At 49.7% G+C, this 18,604-nt stretch overlaps 1 long non-coding RNA gene across 1 annotated transcript; it reads right to left on the minus strand.

The window, feature by feature from the left end:
- Positions 1-5,080: 5,080 nt before the first annotated feature.
- On the minus strand, positions 5,081-9,757 carry LOC110340942. The gene is made up of 2 exons (XR_002382794.2): positions 8,997-9,757; positions 5,081-5,603 (listed from the first exon to the last, which is right to left on the minus strand). It is a non-coding gene; the product is annotated as an uncharacterized LOC110340942 (long non-coding RNA).
- Between the last annotated feature and the right edge of the window lie 8,847 nt (positions 9,758-18,604).

Below are 18,604 nucleotides of genomic sequence, written 5' to 3' on the forward strand. Positions count from 1 at the left end.
TATAAACTGAGTTCCAGGACAGCCAGGGATACACAGAGAAACCCTGTCTCAAAAGAAAAGCAAAAGATCTCATACTGCTCTTGCAGTGGCGCTGAGTTTGGTTCTCAGCATTCATATCAGCAGCTCACAAGTTCCTGTAAGTGGTCTAGCATTTCAAGTGCTAAGCTCTGGGTGGAGCCAAGTCCTCTGGCTTCCATGGGTACCCACCCTTCTAGTCATACACCCGTGCCCCCCCAATTAAAAATAATAAAAATAAATCTTAACTTTTTCAACTTTAAGTTTATCACAATGCACTACAGGAAGTAATTTTCAGGAGCTTGCCACCAGGGGATTTGATAATGACAAGGGATATCCACACCACAGCTGAGCCCTCTGTTAGAAGTCTATTGTTGGAATATCTTGTTGTCTGGTTGTTTGAAGAAACAAGTGGCGGGCTGAGTTAGGCAATGTACTTTTAACGCAGCTGATTGTGATTTTAGATGGGAAATAGAATAAGTTTTGTCTGACCTTGACCTTGAAATGTGGCCAATTGTGTTTCACAAAGTCAGCCCCAGAGGGAAGTAAATCAGACTCAAAGGACAGCTGCTGTGTGGCTTCGTTCTATGAGCTACATAAACTGGCCAGACTCAGAAGTAGAATGGGGTTTCCAGGACCGGGGAAAGGAAAAATGGGGAGTTTCTGCTTAATGGGCTGAGTCCCACTGGGAAGGTGGAGTTCTGGATCTGCTGATATAACACCGGCATGCTCAGTGCCACTGAAGTGTACGCTTAAAAATGGTTAGGATTTGCTGTGCATGGTGGAGACAGCCTATGATTCCTGCCACCCATGAGGCTGAAGTAAACAAGACCCTATCTCAGAAGCAAATAAAATGGTTACAATGGTAAGTGTATGTGTGTGTGTGTGTGTGTGTGTGTGTGTGTGTGCATGAGGGCACGCATATTTGTGGTTTTATATTTGGTGTCTTTCTTAGTCATTCTCTAAATTTTTCATGTCTGTTTATTTTTATTTTATGTGTACAGGTGTTTTGGCTGCATGAGTGTCTATGTACAATCTCTGTGTACCATGTGTGTTCAGTGCCCACAAAGGTCGGAAGAAGGTGCCAGATCCCTTGGAACTGAAGTTATGCACAGTTTTGAGCTGCCATGTGGGTTCTGGGAATTGAACCACGGTCCTCTGGACGAGCAGCCAGTGCTCTTAACCATCTCTGCAGCCCTGACCCCTTGTCCTTGGGTTTGTACTGCAGGCACTTGACCATCTCCCCACACTGTTTGTTTCGAGACAAGGTCTCTTGTGTGTCCCTGGCTAGCCTGGCATCTGCTATGCAGGGCAGCTGGCCTTCAACTCACAGAAACCCCTTGCATTTCAAGTGCTAGGATTACAGGTGTGTGCCACCACTCCTAGCCCATTATACTGCAGTACGAAGGCGGGAGGGGAGTAGCCCCAAGTCACTATTTCCAGTCCCACATGTTCCTCCCAAGCCCTGCTACTCTCCCAGTAAGAGCCAGAGTTTCAGCCAGGCGATGGTGGCGCACACCTTTAATCCCAGCACTCGGGAGGCAGAGGCAGGTGGATCTCTGTGAGTTCGAGACCAGCCTGGTCTACAAGAGTTAGTTCCAGGACAGCCTCCAAGGCCACAGAGAAACCCGGTCTTGAAAAAAAAAAAAAGAGCCAGAGTTTCTATTCCTAAAGAGGCAGAGGGGTGGTGCTCTGAATTCTGAGACTCGGGCAAAAGGAAGATTCAGACGTGGGCTGGCTGGCTCTGCTCTCACTGCAACGTGCACCTAGGGGCCTCTGAGCTCTGCCAAGGGCACGTGCAGGCCAGGTGGAGGGCACACACAGGTAGGGGGCTGCCCAGGAGCCTGGCTTTAGTCTTCCTGGCTCAGATGTCAGACGTGAGGGAGCTGACTGTGTCAGTGCCAGAGTCAGGGTACAGAGATGCCAAGAGGGGGGCTGCAGAGTGAGCCCAGGCAAGCCCCAAGTAACAATAGATCATGTTTTCTGACACCTCTGGGTAGATGCTGGCTGACCCAAGGCCCTGCTAGAAAAACCGGATTTATTCTATACAGTAGCTGCATCTCAGGCCCCAGAACACAGGCTGCTCCAAACAGTGAGGCCGAGGCTAGCATGCCTTCTCCTTCTCAGGCTGAGGAAGGGAAGGTGGGAGGAGGCAGGGGAAGAGCAAAATGATTTGGGGGTCGTCGTATGACTCATTAATCCTTGGGGTGACTTACGTCACTTCTTGGGGTAAAGCATACACAGGCTAGCAGTAGTCCCAAAGGAACATTCTGGCTTCAGAGGATATGGTTTCAGCCATACCCTCTAGGCTGTTTGCCATCTCTTCCTTTCTGAGGGGGTCTTAGCCTTTGTGACTGAGGGCATCATAGTTGGTAGAGAAATCCAGCTCAACGGGAGAACAAAGGGATGGGTGCTGTTACAGGGGACAATTGGTCCTGGGGTTTCCTGTGGACCTTACCTGGGCTCCACCCCTCCCTGCCCCAGCCTCCCTGTCAGAGTGATATCTCATGGCTGGACTGAGGCAGAGCAGGTAATGCTGGCTTCAGCCCCAGCTCTCCTTTGGGAACGGCTTGTGGTCTGGTGGGAGCTCTGACAGGGCCACTGTGAAGAGTAAATCGTTTGTCCAGCAGGGCTTGGGCCAGGGCACATGTGTGTCATAAAAGTTAAGCTTAGGAAGCCACTGGACTGTAGGTCTTGGGCGTGTTGTTTCAGGACTTTGTAGATAAAGGATGTAATTTTGGTTTCCACTGTAGATACAGGATGCAATTTTGGTTACCAATTACTACAGTTCTTGTCCATCTAAATGCAGGGAAGGGAGAGAGCGTGTAATGTCTCCATAGTTCTTGTCTATGCTTCAAATATCTTTCTACCCTTTCAGACCCAGAGTGGTTGTTTTCCTTGGTACCTTTTCCTGGAAGCAGGCACGGCTTGCCCCCCTCCAGACACTCAAGAAGCCCTTCTGCTCACTTTCAGACACTTGTCGAGTCTAGTTTCAAAGTTCCCTGTGGACGGGCCACCTCTCCCTGTTACATGCCACAGATTGTCTTCATCTGCGATGACTGAGCTTCTAAAAACCCCAGCTAGGGCTGGAGAGATGGCTCAGTGGTCAAGAGCACTGGCTGCTCCTCCAGAGACCCCCAGATTCGATTCTGAGCATCCACATTGCATTTCACAATTGGCTTTAAGCCCAGTTCTAGAGGGTTACTTCTGCAAGCATGTGGTGCACAGACATGCATGCATGCAGCAGGCAATACATCCAGACACACAAAATAATAATATAACATACTAAGAAAGCAGAAATAAAACCTAAGCTAAACCTGAGTTCAAGTTCAAAGCCAACCTCAGCTACACAGCAAAAACACTGTCTCAATAAACTAAGGGTTGGAAATGAGCTTATGGGTGCTTGCCTAGAATGTGCACAGCCCCAAGTCCCATCTCTACCACTGCAAATATAATAATGCGATAGCTAAGCTTTACGTCAACTTGACAGAGGCTAGGGTCATGTGGGGTAGCAGAGGGAACCCCAACTGAGAAAACGCCTCCTTCAGGTTGGCCTGTAGGCAAGTCTGTGGGACATCTTCTCGATGAATGACCAACGTGGAAAGGCCCAGATCACTATGGGTGCTGCGGTCCTTGGGCAGATGATTCCTGCCTGAGGCCGTCTTGTGTAAGAAAGCAGGCTGAGCGAGCCACGAGGAGCAGGCTGGCAAGCAGCACCCCTCCACGGTCTATGCTTCAGTTCCTGTCTCCAGAATTCTGCCCTGAGTCCCTGCCCTGTGACGCTGCAACCTACAAGCCAAACAAACCCTTTCCTCTCCAAGTTTCTTTTGGTCATGGTGTTTTATCACAGCAAAAGAAACCCTAAGTAAGAAAATAGTAATTTAAATAAATAGTGCCAATCCAAATCCTTTTGCATGCTCTAGACTGTCATGCTTAAATGAGTGCCCCTGCTTTCCAAATTCAACATCTCATAAATCAGCTGGCGGAACTCCACACCAGGTCACAGCACAGCCGCTCGCTGGCCACCTCTCTGCAATGTGTCACTTTCATCACGGTGTATCTTATTATACTTCTAGAAAACCTTTAAACTTCATTTTATTACTATCTTGTAATATATATGATGTGGACGTGTGTGTGTGTGTGTGTGTGTTTGCATGAGTGTGTGTGCATGCGTGTGTGTGTTTGCATGAGTGTGTGTGTATGTGTGTGTGTGTGTGTGCAGGCACACACGTGCCACTGTATATGTAAGTCAGAGGCCCGTCATGAGTTCTTTCTGGTGAGAACAACGAGAGAGTGAAGCTGTTAGAAACTGGGAGCCATTGAGGTAGACCTGGAATAGCTTTGAAAGTGAGCATCTCACCAAGTCCTCCTCCCACGGCCTTGGGATGGCAATGCTCAGAGAGAAGCTGCTCGAGTGAGCTGACCCCTGAGAAACAGGAGGATACAAAGGAAATAAATCTTTGTTTTAAGTCACCCGGGCTGATTGAATCCCTCTAACATACCATCTAGGATGCAGGGGCCATGGGATGCTTGAAGAAACTCTTCTTTCCTTGGAGAGATAAATATCTAGTTCTTTTTCTTGCCAAATATAAAACGGGGGTGGGGGGTGGAGGAGTGGGGGGTGGGGGATGGGATCTGGAGAATGGATCAGAAGCATTGGCTACTCTTGCAGAGGGCCTGGGTTCAGTTCTCAGCACCCATAGGATGGCTCACAACCTTTCGTAATGCCAGTTTCCAGGGATCTGATGCCCTCTTCTGGCTTCTGTGGGCACTGCATGCAAATGGCACACAGCAATAAGGGCAGCCAAAACATTGTTACATACAAAATAAAATTTAAAAATCATTAAAAACGTAAAGAGGGAACCTAGGGTTATAGGAATAAAGCTGTCTGTGGAGTTTGGCAAAAGGATATTAACTAAGAGCAACTGTTTGTGAGACAGGAGCCATGTATATAGTGCTGGACACTGGTTTAACTGTAACCTTCAAGTGACCTAAACTCTACTATCACCAGAAGCAAATCACCAAAACTAAACTCAAATGAGGACTATAAATAAAGTACATGGGGTTAAATTCGTCTCAATGCTGATAGACAGCATCACTCATTTATTATTGGCAACACTCATCGTGGAGGACCAGACGGAGGGGAGTTTTGACTCACAGCAAGGTGAATATGTAATGCTGCCACACTGTACACCTAAAATGGTGGAAATGTTAAGCTCTGTGTTAGAAAGAATATGGTTGAGTCACCACATTGTTGGTTCTGAGTGTGTTGTTTCTAGTGGGGTAATTAACGCTTGTTGGTTGCAAATTACCAATGAGAGCTCCTTTTAACAAAAGTGAACAAATGTATAGGTGTATCCCAGAACCCCGGGGCAGGAATGGTGAGAGTCTCAGAAAGGACTGGCTGCAGGGACTTGAAGGCCGTGTTTGTGCTTCCTGGGCTCTTCCTGTCCCTGTCTCATTCCTTCTGCAGCCGGACGCTTGCTGTGTCTGTCCTCTCCTCCACGGCTCCCATGGGGACCTGTTACACCCCGATGTCAGCAACAGCTCAGCTGATAGCAGCCCAGACACGCCCCGTGGGGTATTCCCTAGAAGAGAAAGCGGAACACTGCCTTCAGTTTGGGGAATGCCTTTCACACTGGACTGGAGTACTGTCTTTCAAGATCACAGAGCAGAGTTACGTTTAGTTTCAATGATATTCATTGTGGAATCTGAGATTGGGTTGGGGGGGTCTCCTTCATTTAGAGCCAAATTGCCTATCTTGGAAGAGCCTATGGCCCCATGGAGCCAAGGCTAGTCTTTGAATTTCCAGCCCGGTTTAGTCAGACTGCAGGACTGACTGAGGGGAGCTTAGTAGGTGCTGTGTTTGGCTACGAAGCACCGGTGCGGCCACTCAGCCCAGCTGCTTTGACCGTGTTCTCACAACCCACAGACCGCACAAAGCCCTGGCAGGCTCTCCTATGCTAACAGGAGTTCTTGCCATTTGGTCTTTGTCCTGTGTGTCTTCCTTGTTAGTTTTTAGCCAACAAGAGTCTTTGCGTATCCTTCAGCGAGGTTGTTCTCTTACCCCCCCACCCAACAGCCCCTTTGCTGTGTGGCTTCCTTCGGGGCCTCTGGCTTGCTGGAAGGTTGTACAGTCACAGTTATCCGTAGTCAAATCCAACAAGGATTAATGTGCCTCACAACATTTGGGCATAAGAAACGTCCTATTTCTTCTGGAAAAAGCGAAAACAAATGCTGTGGAATAACCCTTCTGCTCACTGTGAGGTCGTGTTGCTCTCATTGTTAATAAGAAAGCTGAGTGGCCTATGGCTAGGCAGGATTTTGGGGGCAGAGAGAATGCTGCGGAGAAGAGGGGCGAAGTTGGAGGAGACACCAAGAGATGCAGAGAGAGCAGGATGGGAAGTACGTACATGAGGCTCGGGACAGCACATGATGAATAGAAATGGGTTAATATAAGTTGTAAGAGCCAGCTAAAAACAAGCTTAAATTATCTATCAGTTATCAACTTTTATAAATAATATTAAGTCCCTGTGTGGTTATTTGGAAGCACCTGCCAGGACACAGAGAAGCTCTGCCTACAAACAACAACAAAAACAAAAACCCTCGGATATATCCAACTATGAGCACCCTCCTGCCAACTAATAGGAAGCCCAAGGCAGCCATGCCTATAGTAGCCCCTTCCTCCATGGTCCTGGTGGGAGTCCTGGAGTTTACACAATGCCAAGCATTGGACGGCTTAATCCGGCTGCGCCATTGCTCCCTTCCTACTGTCAAGCTCACAGGAAGCCTCCTCTATAGCTCAGGGCTCCCAGGCCCCCGAGGGAGTATGCACAGTCTATGCGCAGTCTCCGTCCAGAAGCATCCTTCCTTGGCAGGGTCCTCAGTCGTGTGGAAAGTCCCGTGGTCTTCCCTGGCTTCCCTCCTCTGCCAATGAGCTTGCACTTTAGAGCACAGACGTCTAGGGACTGGAGAGCTGACTCAGGTGGTAAAATGCTTGCTGCCTAAGTGGGACCCCACCACCCATGGGCAAGCTGGGTGTGGTAGTGCATGCCTGCCTCTGGGCAGGCAGAGCTGGGAGGATCCCCATGCTTTTGCCCTGTCGGTCTTGCCCAGTTGAGTAGGTGAGTCCCAGGTTCTGGAGGAGCAGTCAGCAGGTTAAGAGCAGTTGTGTAGGTGAGTCCCAGGTTCTGGAGGAGCAGCCAGCAGGTTAAGAGCAGTTGTGTAGGTGAGTCCCAGGTTCTGGAGGAGCAGCCAGCAGGTTAAGAGCAGTTGTGTAGGTGAGTCCCAGGTTCTGGAGGAGCAGTCAGCAGGTTAAGAGCAGTTGTGTAGGTGAGTCCCAGGTTCTGGAGGAGCAGTCAGCAGGTTAAGAGCAGTTGTGTAGGTGAGTCCCAGGTTCTGGAGGAGCGGCCAGCAGGTTAAGAGCAGTTGTGTAGGTGAGTCCCAGGTTCTGGAGGAGCAGTCAGCAGGTTAAGAGCAGTTGAGTAGGTGAGTCCCAGGTTCTGGAGGAGTGGCCAGCAGGTTAAGAGAAGTTGTGTAGGTGAGTCCCAGGTTCTGGAGGAGCAGTCAGCAGGTTAAGAGAAGTTGTGTAGGTGAGTCCCAGGTTCTGGAGGAGCGGCCAGCAGGTTAAGAGCAGTTGAGTAGGTGAGTCCCAGGTTCTGGAGGAGTGGCCAGCAGGTTAAGAGCAGTTGAGTAGGTGAGTCCCAGGTTCTGGAGGAGCAGTCAGCAGGTTAAGAGCAGTTGTGTAGGTGAGTCCCAGGTTCTGGAGGAGCGGCCAGCAGGTTAAGAGCAGTTGTGTAGGTGAGTCCCAGGTTCTGGAGGAGCAGTCAGCAGGTTAAGAGCAGTTGAGTAGGTGAGTCCCAGGTCCTGGAGGAGTGGCCAGCAGGTTAAGAGAAGTTGTGTAGGTGAGTCCCAGGTTCTGGAGGCGCAGTCAGCAGGTTAAGAGCAGTTGTGTAGGTGAGTCCCAGGTTCTGGAGGAGTGGCCAGCAGGTTAAGAGCAGTTGTGTAGGTGAGTCCCAGGTTCTGGAGGAGTGGCCAGCAGGCTAAGAGCAGTTGAGTAGGTGAGTCCCAGGTTCTGGAGGAGCAGTCAGCAGGCTAAGAGCAGTTGTGTAGGTGAGTCCCAGGTTCTGGAGGAGCGGCCAGCAGGTTAAGGCTCTTCCCGCCTAGTCTAACTAACAAGCAGACTCCCGAGACACACACACTGGGAAGAGAACTGATTCCCACAGTTGTTCTCTGACCTCATGTCAGCACTGTAACATGTATACACCTTTTCCCCACAAAATAAACGGAAATGCAGTAAAATAGAATGTAGTGATTATGACTGTGAAAGATACTTGACATGGCCTCCATGTGCATTCACACACTGGTGCTCACACACAGACTCACACATACATACATACATACACATACACACATACATACACACACACATATGCATGCACACATACACATACACACAAACACATACACACACACTCACACATACATACATACACATACAAATACATACACACACTCACACATACACATACATACACATACACACACATACGCATGCACACATACACATACACACAAACACATACACACACTCACACATACATACATACACATACAAATACATACACACACTCACACATACACATACATACACATACACACACTCACACACATACGCATATACAAACATACACATACAAACACACATACATACATAGACACACTCACACACATACACATACATGCGCACATACATACACACATACATATAACAAACATACACACACAAACACACACATACACTCACACATACATACATACACATACACACATACATACACAAACATACACATACACACACTCACACACATACACACATACATAGACATACACACACATACACATACTCACACACATACACATACATAAACATACACATACAAACACACACACACACACAAACACATACACACACCCCTTACCTTAAGTCTACTAGATGTCCCATGAGGCAAGAAATGTTCTTTGTCACGGGGAAGGGTGGGGGTGGGTGCCATGAATTCCCCTGGATGAGCCTTGAGAACCAGATACCATCATTTCACTCCTTCATTCTCAGAAGCCGGCACAGCCCCCATTTGCGCGGTACTTCAAGGTTTCCAGTGTGGTGCGGAAGGGAGGGTGCTGACCCAGATCTCAGACAGTGCTGTTGTGTGTAAAAGACCCCACTGCAGTCCCTGGTGCCCGGCGGTCACCCCACAACAGCAGGGCCAGAGTCTTTCCCTTTTAAAATCGGATTTTCCTTCCTCTTATTTACTCATGGGGTGGGTTCACGCGAGATTGCAGAACAACTCGTGGGCATCTGTTTTCTCACAGAGTTTATGTAAACTGGACTGTCCTGGAGTACATAACTGAAGTCCGGGCACGGAGAAGACAGCCAGGAGATCACACATTCAAGGCTAGCCGGGACTACATAGTGAGATCCTGTCTCGACTGACTAGCTAGTTAACTAAATAACAGCAGTTGATCTAAATAGCCCACTTAATTGGTTTTTAAACATACATTGATGATGATTTAGTATTTGCTTCAAACAATAGCAAGGCACTATGCAGTGGGAGCAGCCTTTCTAGGACAAAAGACTGAGGTCCTCAAAGTCTCCCTGCTCTGCATTGGAAACCCACAGGGGCCAGTGCCCCTTATTCCTGGCTTCCTGCTCCGAGACTCACTCCTTCACCATGACTCAGCAAATTAACTTCCTTGTGTTCTGCAGCTCAAGTGGTGACAAGGCTGGCCTGACTCCTGGCAGGCCCACAGCAATGCCTTGTGTTGACTTCAGGGCAGGGTGGCCTGGCCCAGGAGAAGGCATGACAGTGTTTAAGTGTGACTGGGAGACCCAAAAGGTTGATGTTTGCTCCTGAAAAGAGCCCAGGGTCTGGGCAGCTCCAGAATCTCGTGGTACCATCTAGCCAAAAGGGAGGTGGGGTGTGACTTTCCTCAGAGAGAACTACTGTTCCTCTCCAGTGAGATATCTGACGCTTTGAACTCTCACTCTCTGAACATTTGTTCTGAACTTGGCAAACATTTCTACGATGTCACAATCCACATTCCAGCAACACCTCTAGGACCTCAGCGCGAGGCTGGGCGAGGCACTCAGCTCTCCTGGCAGAACGGCTCTCTGCTGCTCTTAGACTGTGAACATGCTTGTAAGAAGCTTGGAAAGTAAAGCAGGGCCTGGAAAGGTGTTTGCTTATTAACATACACATTTAAAAGGAGAAAAGTTAATGAGTGCCGACATGTACCACGGGAGGGAAAAGTGTACGAGATTAAACTTGTGAATGCAATTATTTATGTGCGTTATATATGTTAACTTTGAATCTTTAACACATTGTTTTTATATAGTGTTCTTGTGATAGGCAGAAGAGTCAAAGTTAACCTGTAAGCTCCTTTTACCCAAGGACAAGATAATTTGATGAAATGCTGGGAACTATAATTCTTGGGAAACAACAAGTCACATCATTTACACTGGATGTGCTTGATTGGCTGTAGGCAGGCCATACATAGGCAGGGAATATGTCGGGATGTGTCCTTGCCCCTGATTGGACCTGATGGGAAAGGTAATAAATTGTGGGGTTTGCCTGTTTAAGTCCCTGCAAAACATGGCTTGAGACCATCCCATGGGAACCCAGGGGTGAATCAGGCCAGAATCCATCTCCCTGGACAGTATTTAACTAAAGCTTGCTTCAAATTTGGCTCAAAATTGGGGAACTGGTTTTCCTCTCTCCAATCTCAGGGTTAACAATGGGAAAGGAAAATGTCATTCATGCCTAATATTCAAGGCAATATTAATGTGTCTTACACCAAAAGCAGCCACTACATATTCATTCCATGTTAAACAATTAGATGCTTGACGCTGGAAAGATGGCTGGATCACACACACACACACACACACACACACACACACACACACGGTACACACATGCTCACACACAGTACACACACACTCACACACACACGGTACACGCACACATACACAGTGCACAAACACATGCTCACACACACAGTACACACACACTCACACACACATGGTACACACACGCATACACAGTGCACACACACACACTCAGGCAAACATTCATACACATAAAATAAATAAGCCTAAAAACTTAAATAGGTGCTTAGTAAATGCTTTATATCAGTGTTTCTTTGACCTTAGAAAGCTTCAGAATCTACTGTAAGTTATGCTAAAACCTAGGTTGCTCGCTCCTGTCCTAGAATGGCTTCTGTAGGTCTAGGGTGGGTCTGCGAATCTGCACTTTTAACAAGTTCAAGTGGGGCTGCTGGTCCTGGATGGCATTTTGGCAACTTTTTCCAGAGTTTCTTGGTGGATCTCTGTGACTGAGAGAGTATTGGTTGGGATCTGGATAGATTGGGAATGCATTATTGTCTCTCTGCTTTTAAAATATGTTTTATGTATTCTTTGACAGCTTCATACATATATATAATGTATACAATGTATTCAGCCCACATCTCCTCTCCCACTCCCCCTTCAGACTCACATCCTCTTCATTGTTAATTTTACATGTGGGGTGTTTTGCCTGCACGTGTATGTGTGCATGCCAGGTGTCTGTGGAGGCCAGATGAGCGTGCTGGAGCTCCTGGGACTGGAGTTACAAAGAGCCGTGAGCACCTGCAGGGGTGCTGGGTAGTGAGCACTGAGCCCCTTCAGGGGTGCTGGGTAGTGAGCACTGAGCCCCTGCAGGGGTGCTGGGTAGTGAGCACGGGTCCTCTGCAAGAGCAGCCAGTGCTCTTAACCACTGAGCCATCATCTCTCCAGTCCCTCCGATTTTTTAAAATAACATTTTCTCTGTTTTAATTAATGAAATTAAAGATGCCCTAGTATTGCTAATTAGTTCAAATAATCTACTATGCTTATACTGCTAGTTTGGTGCTACCTGGGGGAAACTGCTGGGAGAAACCCGATGCCTAAATCGCCACGGGACCTACTTTCTGCCCAGAAGGTCCCTTTGTGGGATCTGAAGGTTTTCTGATAGATGGACAGCACGGGGGAGAAGCCTAAAAGAGATTTCCCAGTCAAATGGGGGGGCACTGAGTGACAACCCTAAAAGGGTGCTTGCCGAAGCGTCTAGGAAAGAATGGCCAGGTGGAGAGCCGGCCTGCCTCCTTTTTAGGCTTAAAGCCATCTTACAGTAAAGTTCATTCCGGTTGATGATTAAACCTCTGTCTCTCAGGGATTGAGCTCTGCCCTGCCTGTAAACTTAACTACAACTGGTTCTGTACTGCCTGCTCCAGGGATGGCAGTCATGTCTTTGTTTCAAAAAGTTAACAGTCGTCTTACAGCTCTACTCTTGTTTTAAAGGGGTTGTTATGGCCACCTGTTGTCCTGACCACCTTACAACATGTCTTTGTTTCCCGAGGTCGTTATGATCAACTTGTTACGCTTCTGTTTTCCTCCTGTAACCCTGACCATTTTGCCCACCAGATCTCCCATCTGGAAACCCCCTACCCCTGAGCTATGAAATCTTTGTTTTCCTTGTATCTAATGCTGACCTCTCAAACCCCTGCCTTAAGGGGATGCAGCCGGAGCCCATGAATTAAAAAAATGTTGCTGTAATTAGTTTGGCCATGAGGATTTGGGTCTGTGTTCTTTCTCCTCCCATCTTTGGGATTAACACAGGAGTCTGGAGATGGGGTTGAAGGGGTCCAGAGCTGTGGTGAGTTCTTAAGTGCCCTGAAAAGCTAAGGATGCTGCTACTGGGGAGGAAAGGCAGGTGGTCCCTCTCCTGCTACCAGAGGGGCCATAGCTGACATCCCCGTAACAAAAGACAGATCATCAAGAGAGAGGCCCAGCAAATTAATTCAGTCATAGTTTTGCGTGACTTGGGGACCTTCCGAAGGAAGACGCAAGGACCCAGGGTGAAGTACCAATTTTTCTGCTTAGCTTGGAGAAGGTGTGCAGAGGTGTGCTTGGACATGGAGGGCGTGTGACATAGATAAATGGAGGGGCTCACCCAGTAAAGCCCATCTGTTTGTATTTTTTGTGGCCTACTCCGTAAGTACCTTTCTGGGTATGGCAGGACCTTTTCTAGAAGGGGGTAGTCTTACGACCTGTTGTCAGACAAGGTAGGTTAGAGAGTTTCTTTTTGCCTAGCTCTGAGGCAGGAAGTTAGGGGGAAAATGGATATAACAGAATCATAGAATTTAACGGCTGGAGGATTGCTTAAAGATCATTTTAAATCTGGATGTATAAGTCCCAGCACGTTTTATATCTCTCCTAAAACCAGTGCCAAGGTTGAAAGTTGGGACAAGTCCCAAGTCTTATGTATAGCTTCTCTCACCACTTTGCAGAGACATGAAACTAATTTGGGAGAGAAATAAATAAGCTCTAATTATTGGATTTCCCCCCCTCTTTTGGCAAGGAAAAGCACACTGTTTCCATCTAGCTTGGACTACAACATGTCTAGGCCTGTTCCATTTTTGAAAGGTGAACCCTATGCCAGCGCTTAGAAGCCCTCTTGGCATTCCTGTTCTCCTTCCCAGTGGTCAGCAAACAAGCACTACCCTGAACTCTTCTCAGCCACAGGTGTGGCCACGGTAGGCCACGTCAACTCGGCCTCCAAAGGCCTCACACATACTTGGACCTGGAAGCAGATTATTTATCGTCTGGAAGAAATTCTATGGAGAATGGTTGGCCAGGGAAGACTTCAAAGGTCTTATGTTCTTTTGCTATAGAGGTTATTTGGTTTTCTGTGGCCATCCAACTGACCAATGGCATTACACACACACACACACACACACACACACACACACACCACCACCACCACCACCACACACCCACCCCATCCAGCCGAAGTCATTTATTGTTCATCAGCTTACACCGGACATGGATCACAGGGCCAGGTATGAATGCAGCTTGGATGCGGTGTGAGTGGGTGTGAGTGGGGGGAAGCTCATCAGGCTGGGAGTTAACACAGGATCTTACTACCTTCCCTCTCACCTTCTGTAGCAAGAGACAGGCCAAGATTGGGTGTGTGGCCAGCCCCGGGCAGTCTGGTCTGCCCTGAGCTTTCCCTGCCTTTTCTCTCAGCACCGAGCCCATGTGTGCATTTACGTGAGCAGAAGAAAAGGTGCAGAAAGCTGTCTGCCCAGCTGTTGACAGTTGCTATTATGGGATGGAGGTGGGTAAAGAAAGATGATTAATTTTGCCCCGATCCATGCCTCTTTTGCTCGGCATGTTTCAATCAGTGTAGGTGCGCACGAGTTTACAAGTCCAGTAAAATTAAGAGGCAAGTTGCAAGAAGAGGCATATGATGTGATGCGCATGGAATCCAAAGCGTTTCTAATGCTCTGTGCCTCCCACGGGGCTCACGGAGCAGCACACCATGCTGCTGTGGATCCAGACCCACAGGAACCGCGGGGCTGCTAGCTTTCTCAGAGTACTTCCCACAGCTGGGAGGAGCACAGGGGTGTGTGGGGGCTGCTAGCTTTCTCAGAGTACTTCCCACAGCTGGGAGGAGCACAGGGGTGTGTGGGGGCTGCTAGCTTTCTCAGAGTACTTCCCACAGCTGGGAGGAGCACAGGGGTGTGTGGGGGCTGCTAGCTTTCTCAGAGTACTTCCCACAGCTGGGAGGAGCACAGGGGTGTGTGGGGGCTGCTAGCTTTCTCAGAGTACTTCCCACAGCTGGGAGGAGCACAGGGGTGTGTGGGGGCTGCTAGCTTTCTCAGAGTACTTCCCACAGCTGGGAGGAGCACAGGGGTGTGTGTGTGTGTGAGTGTGTGTGCGTGTGTGGCGTGAGGTCAGGGGTGGCAGTTCCGAGGAGGAGGAGGAGGAGGAGGAGGAGGAGGAGGAGGAGGAGGAGGAGGAGGAGGAGGAGGAGGAGGAGGAGGAGGACTGAAAACCTAAAAGTCAAGGTGGCAGGGCTCCTGCGGGGTGTGAGCCTCACCTGTTTATGTAAGGTTTGTTTTCCTCAGGTGAGTGCCTTCAGACCTCTGACCACAGACCACAATGACTTTTATGACCGTCTTCTTTTGTCAAGTTTAAGCTTGGACTGGCAGCAGGAGAGACCTTCAGCCAGCTGCTTTAACGCCCCCACCCCCACCCCCACTTCCCCATCCCCGCCACTCCCCCCTCCGCCCCCACCACTCTGGCTCCTGTGTGCAGGGAGCAGCTGCAGCTTTCTAAGGTCCTTCCAACCCTCATGTGCCAATAGCCTGGAGGGAGAAGTCTGTGTTCAAGGCCATGCACGGGAAGCTGAGTGTGCCCGCTTGGCCCGAGGAGTTTAGCTACAGGTGACCCCCACTCCCACACTGTAGAGTTGCTTCGAGAAAGATCTTTCATTGACACTCACTGTCAAGCAGGCATGATGAGAGCAGGGACTTGGTCTCATCGTTTGTTTGTTTATTTGTTTGACCTTTTTTTTTTTTTTTTGGTGTTTTGAGACAGGGTTTCTCTGTATTGTTTTGGAGGCTGTCCTGGAACTCACTTTGTAGACCAGGCTGGCCTCGAACTCCCAGAGATCCGCCTGCCTCTGCCTCCCGAGTGCTGGGATTAAAGGCGTGTGCCACCAACGCCCAGCTTATTTGACTTTTTAAGACAGTGATTTGCTATGTAGCCCACCTTGAAATCACAGTCCCCCTGCCTTCACCTCCAAGTGTACCAGTTCCTTGGTTGTCGAGAGAGTCTAGAAGGCAGGGAGGCTGTGGGAAGAGTTGAGTGTGCAGAGGTTTGGGAGCCGGGTCATTAAGTGTCCCTGCAGGCCTGTTCCAGAGTCAGCGGAACACCAGAAGACAGGTCTGTGCAAGACAAGGACACTGTTCGCAGGGCCTGACACTCCCCTGGGCCCTGCTTTAGACCTTTAGACACGAGAGAGGCTGCTGGGTCCAGGGGGCTGGGGCAATCCGTGTGAGCAGACACAAGAGGCAGACCAGTAACAACACTGTTGGAGGTTGTGCCTTTGCGGGCTCCTTTGGCAGACCTGGTGCAAGCCACAAACATCTGGGTGGATCCCCCTGCAGACTTAGTGCCTCACTTGGGGCCAGGGTGGAGAGGAAGAGAAAGGCTGAATCCCACACTGTGTACAGACTTTTCAACGTGCAAACATGGACCCCTGTCACTGAGGTGGATGGTAAACATGCTGACGGCGGCCTTGGGGTTATATGTGAAGGCAGAAGATGAGGGATCCATGTTGTCCACAATCATAGGTCAGAGATGACAGCCGACCGGGCTGTGGCACTGGAGGGAAGCACCAGAGCCCTCGGGGTTTAGTCATCAGCAGTGCTGGGGAAGTTTCAGGGGACTCACCAAGTCAAGGCTGAGGCCTGCCGTCTGCCTTAGGGACCTCAGTCGGCTGCTACTGTAACAGAATCGTGGAGTAACTTATAGAGAACACGGGTTTATTAGAAGCTGGTGCAGCTCTTGACAGAGGGTCTGCACATAATGAAGACCCTCACGCTGCCTCATAAGATGGCAAAGCTTCACACGGCAGGAGAGCAAGCCAGCAGGAAAGAAAAGGGGCCCACGCCTTTCTTCCATCAGCAGCCTACTCCTGTGGTACCTAAACTGCTCCCATGGCAACTAATCTGCTCTCCCTTCTGTGACAATGAACATCAAGTCACAGGAGTTGAGCCTCTCCCCTCCCACCCCCGCCCCACACATTACTTATTCCTTCCTAAAAGCCCCATCTCATCATAACAACCAGGTTTCCAACACACACTGCACAGCTCAGTGGCAGGCTCAGTGGGTAACACGTGCAGTCGCTGCCAGCCAGAGGCACCTTTGTGAGGCTTGGGAAGAGGGCCCGTAGGCAGCCTCAGTCACTGCCAGGTGACGCTGTGGGTGGACCAGGAGACTTTCATCCTTCCTTCCTTCCTTCCTTCCTTCCTTCCTTCCTTCCTTCCTTCTTTCTTTCTTTCTTTCTTTTGAGACAGGGTTTCTCTGTGTTGTCTTGGAGGCTGTCCTGGAACTCGCTCGGTAGACCAGGCTGGCCTCGAACTCACAGAGATCCGCCTGCCTCTGCCTCCCGAGTGCTGAGATTAAAGGTGTGAGCAAGCTGGAGACTTTCATGCGTGTTACACACTGCACAGGTGAGTGCTGTGGCCTGGACGCCACACAGGGGCGAGGCGGCCAGTTGCTGAGCCCGTTTGCACACTTACTGGGCTTGAGACGTCTGGAGACCGTAAGGTGGAGTCTTCCCACACTTTTCCACCTACTACTCACTGGTCAGGTGAAATTCAAGAATCATGAAGGTGACCATTTTGAGTGTCCTGCTCAGTGGCACTGAGCACACATTGAGTACAGTGCGCATGTTGCCCGCTGCAATCCCCGAACCCTTGCCTCCCCACAAGGCAATGCTAACGCCAACCCTAACTCTGTAAGCAGCGGCTCCTCCACCCCTCGTTAGCTGCTCTGCATCTGCCCCCTGTGGATCACCTCCATCCCACCAAAACACAAAATGCAGCCCGCTTTGTGGCTGTGATTGCTGCAATAAAATGCTGAATGGCCAATAGCTAGGCAGGAGGTACAGGTGGGACTTCCGTGCAGAGAGAGAGCTCTGGGGAGGAAACAGGAGGTAGGAGATGAAAGACAGGTGACGCCGCGTGGCAGAGCGTAGACTGATACAAATGGGTTGATTTAAACTGTAAGGACTGGTGGGGAACAAGACCATGCTTTCATAATTAATAATAAGTCTCCGTGTCATTATTTGTGAGCTGTTGGCCCAAAGGAAAACACGACCGCATGTAAGTGGGCGAGGACGTCCTCGAGGGACTGTAGGAGGGCTGGGTGAGGGAGAGAGCCGAGTCTCTGCTCTCTGCGGGCAGGAGGCCACCTCTCTGAGAAGGGGGCACGGACAGGATCATAACTGCAGGTTTGGTGGCAGTCGAAGGAATTTGTTTCACGGCATCTTACCTTCTCACCCAGCCTGCTTGGCCACCTGTGAAGCAGGCGAGGAGACGATTCTCACACAGCGGTCAGCACAGCCGTTTCTTAAGTTAGCGCTTGTCGCTCCTCTGCTCTCCGCTCTCTTCGCAGCTTATTCTACCCTGGGGTCCTTGTTGTGTGCGCCCTGCTTTGTTTGGGACTTGGAGTGCTCTTGGCCCACAGCTCAGCCCTGGGTGTCTGGTGCTCTCGATTCCTTTAGAGGCACCCTTCTTTGTCTCCTCCCTCCCCACTACTCCTCCCCCCCCTTGTTAGCATTCGGGCACACCTGGCAGCGTGTCACCCCAGTACTCGGGCAGTACTCTGACCTGCTCGGGGTCCTGACAATGTCTTCAGCTGCATCGCTACGGCTAAGCCTGCCTTCTCTGTCTTCTCTTTCTTCCCCTCTCCCCAGCTCCCGCCTCTGTGTGTGTGTGTGTGTGTGTGTGTGTGTGTGTGTGTGTGTGTGTGTGTGTGTAACTATCTTCCTCTGTCTGTACCCCAACCCCTCCATCTTCCCACAAGGCCACTCTGCGCTCCCTTTCTCTCTCCTTTCTCCTGCCCCGCCCCCGTAAGACTCTCCATGTGAGCGCTGTGTGCGTGGTGTGTCTGCCTCTCGCCTGCCAAAAGTCCCTCAGCCCTCCTTCTCCCCTCTTCCCCTCC

Source organism: Mesocricetus auratus, unplaced genomic scaffold, assembly GCF_017639785.1.
Source record: "Mesocricetus auratus isolate SY011 unplaced genomic scaffold, BCM_Maur_2.0 Super-Scaffold_100029, whole genome shotgun sequence".
Taxonomy (NCBI): domain Eukaryota; kingdom Metazoa; phylum Chordata; class Mammalia; order Rodentia; family Cricetidae; genus Mesocricetus; species Mesocricetus auratus.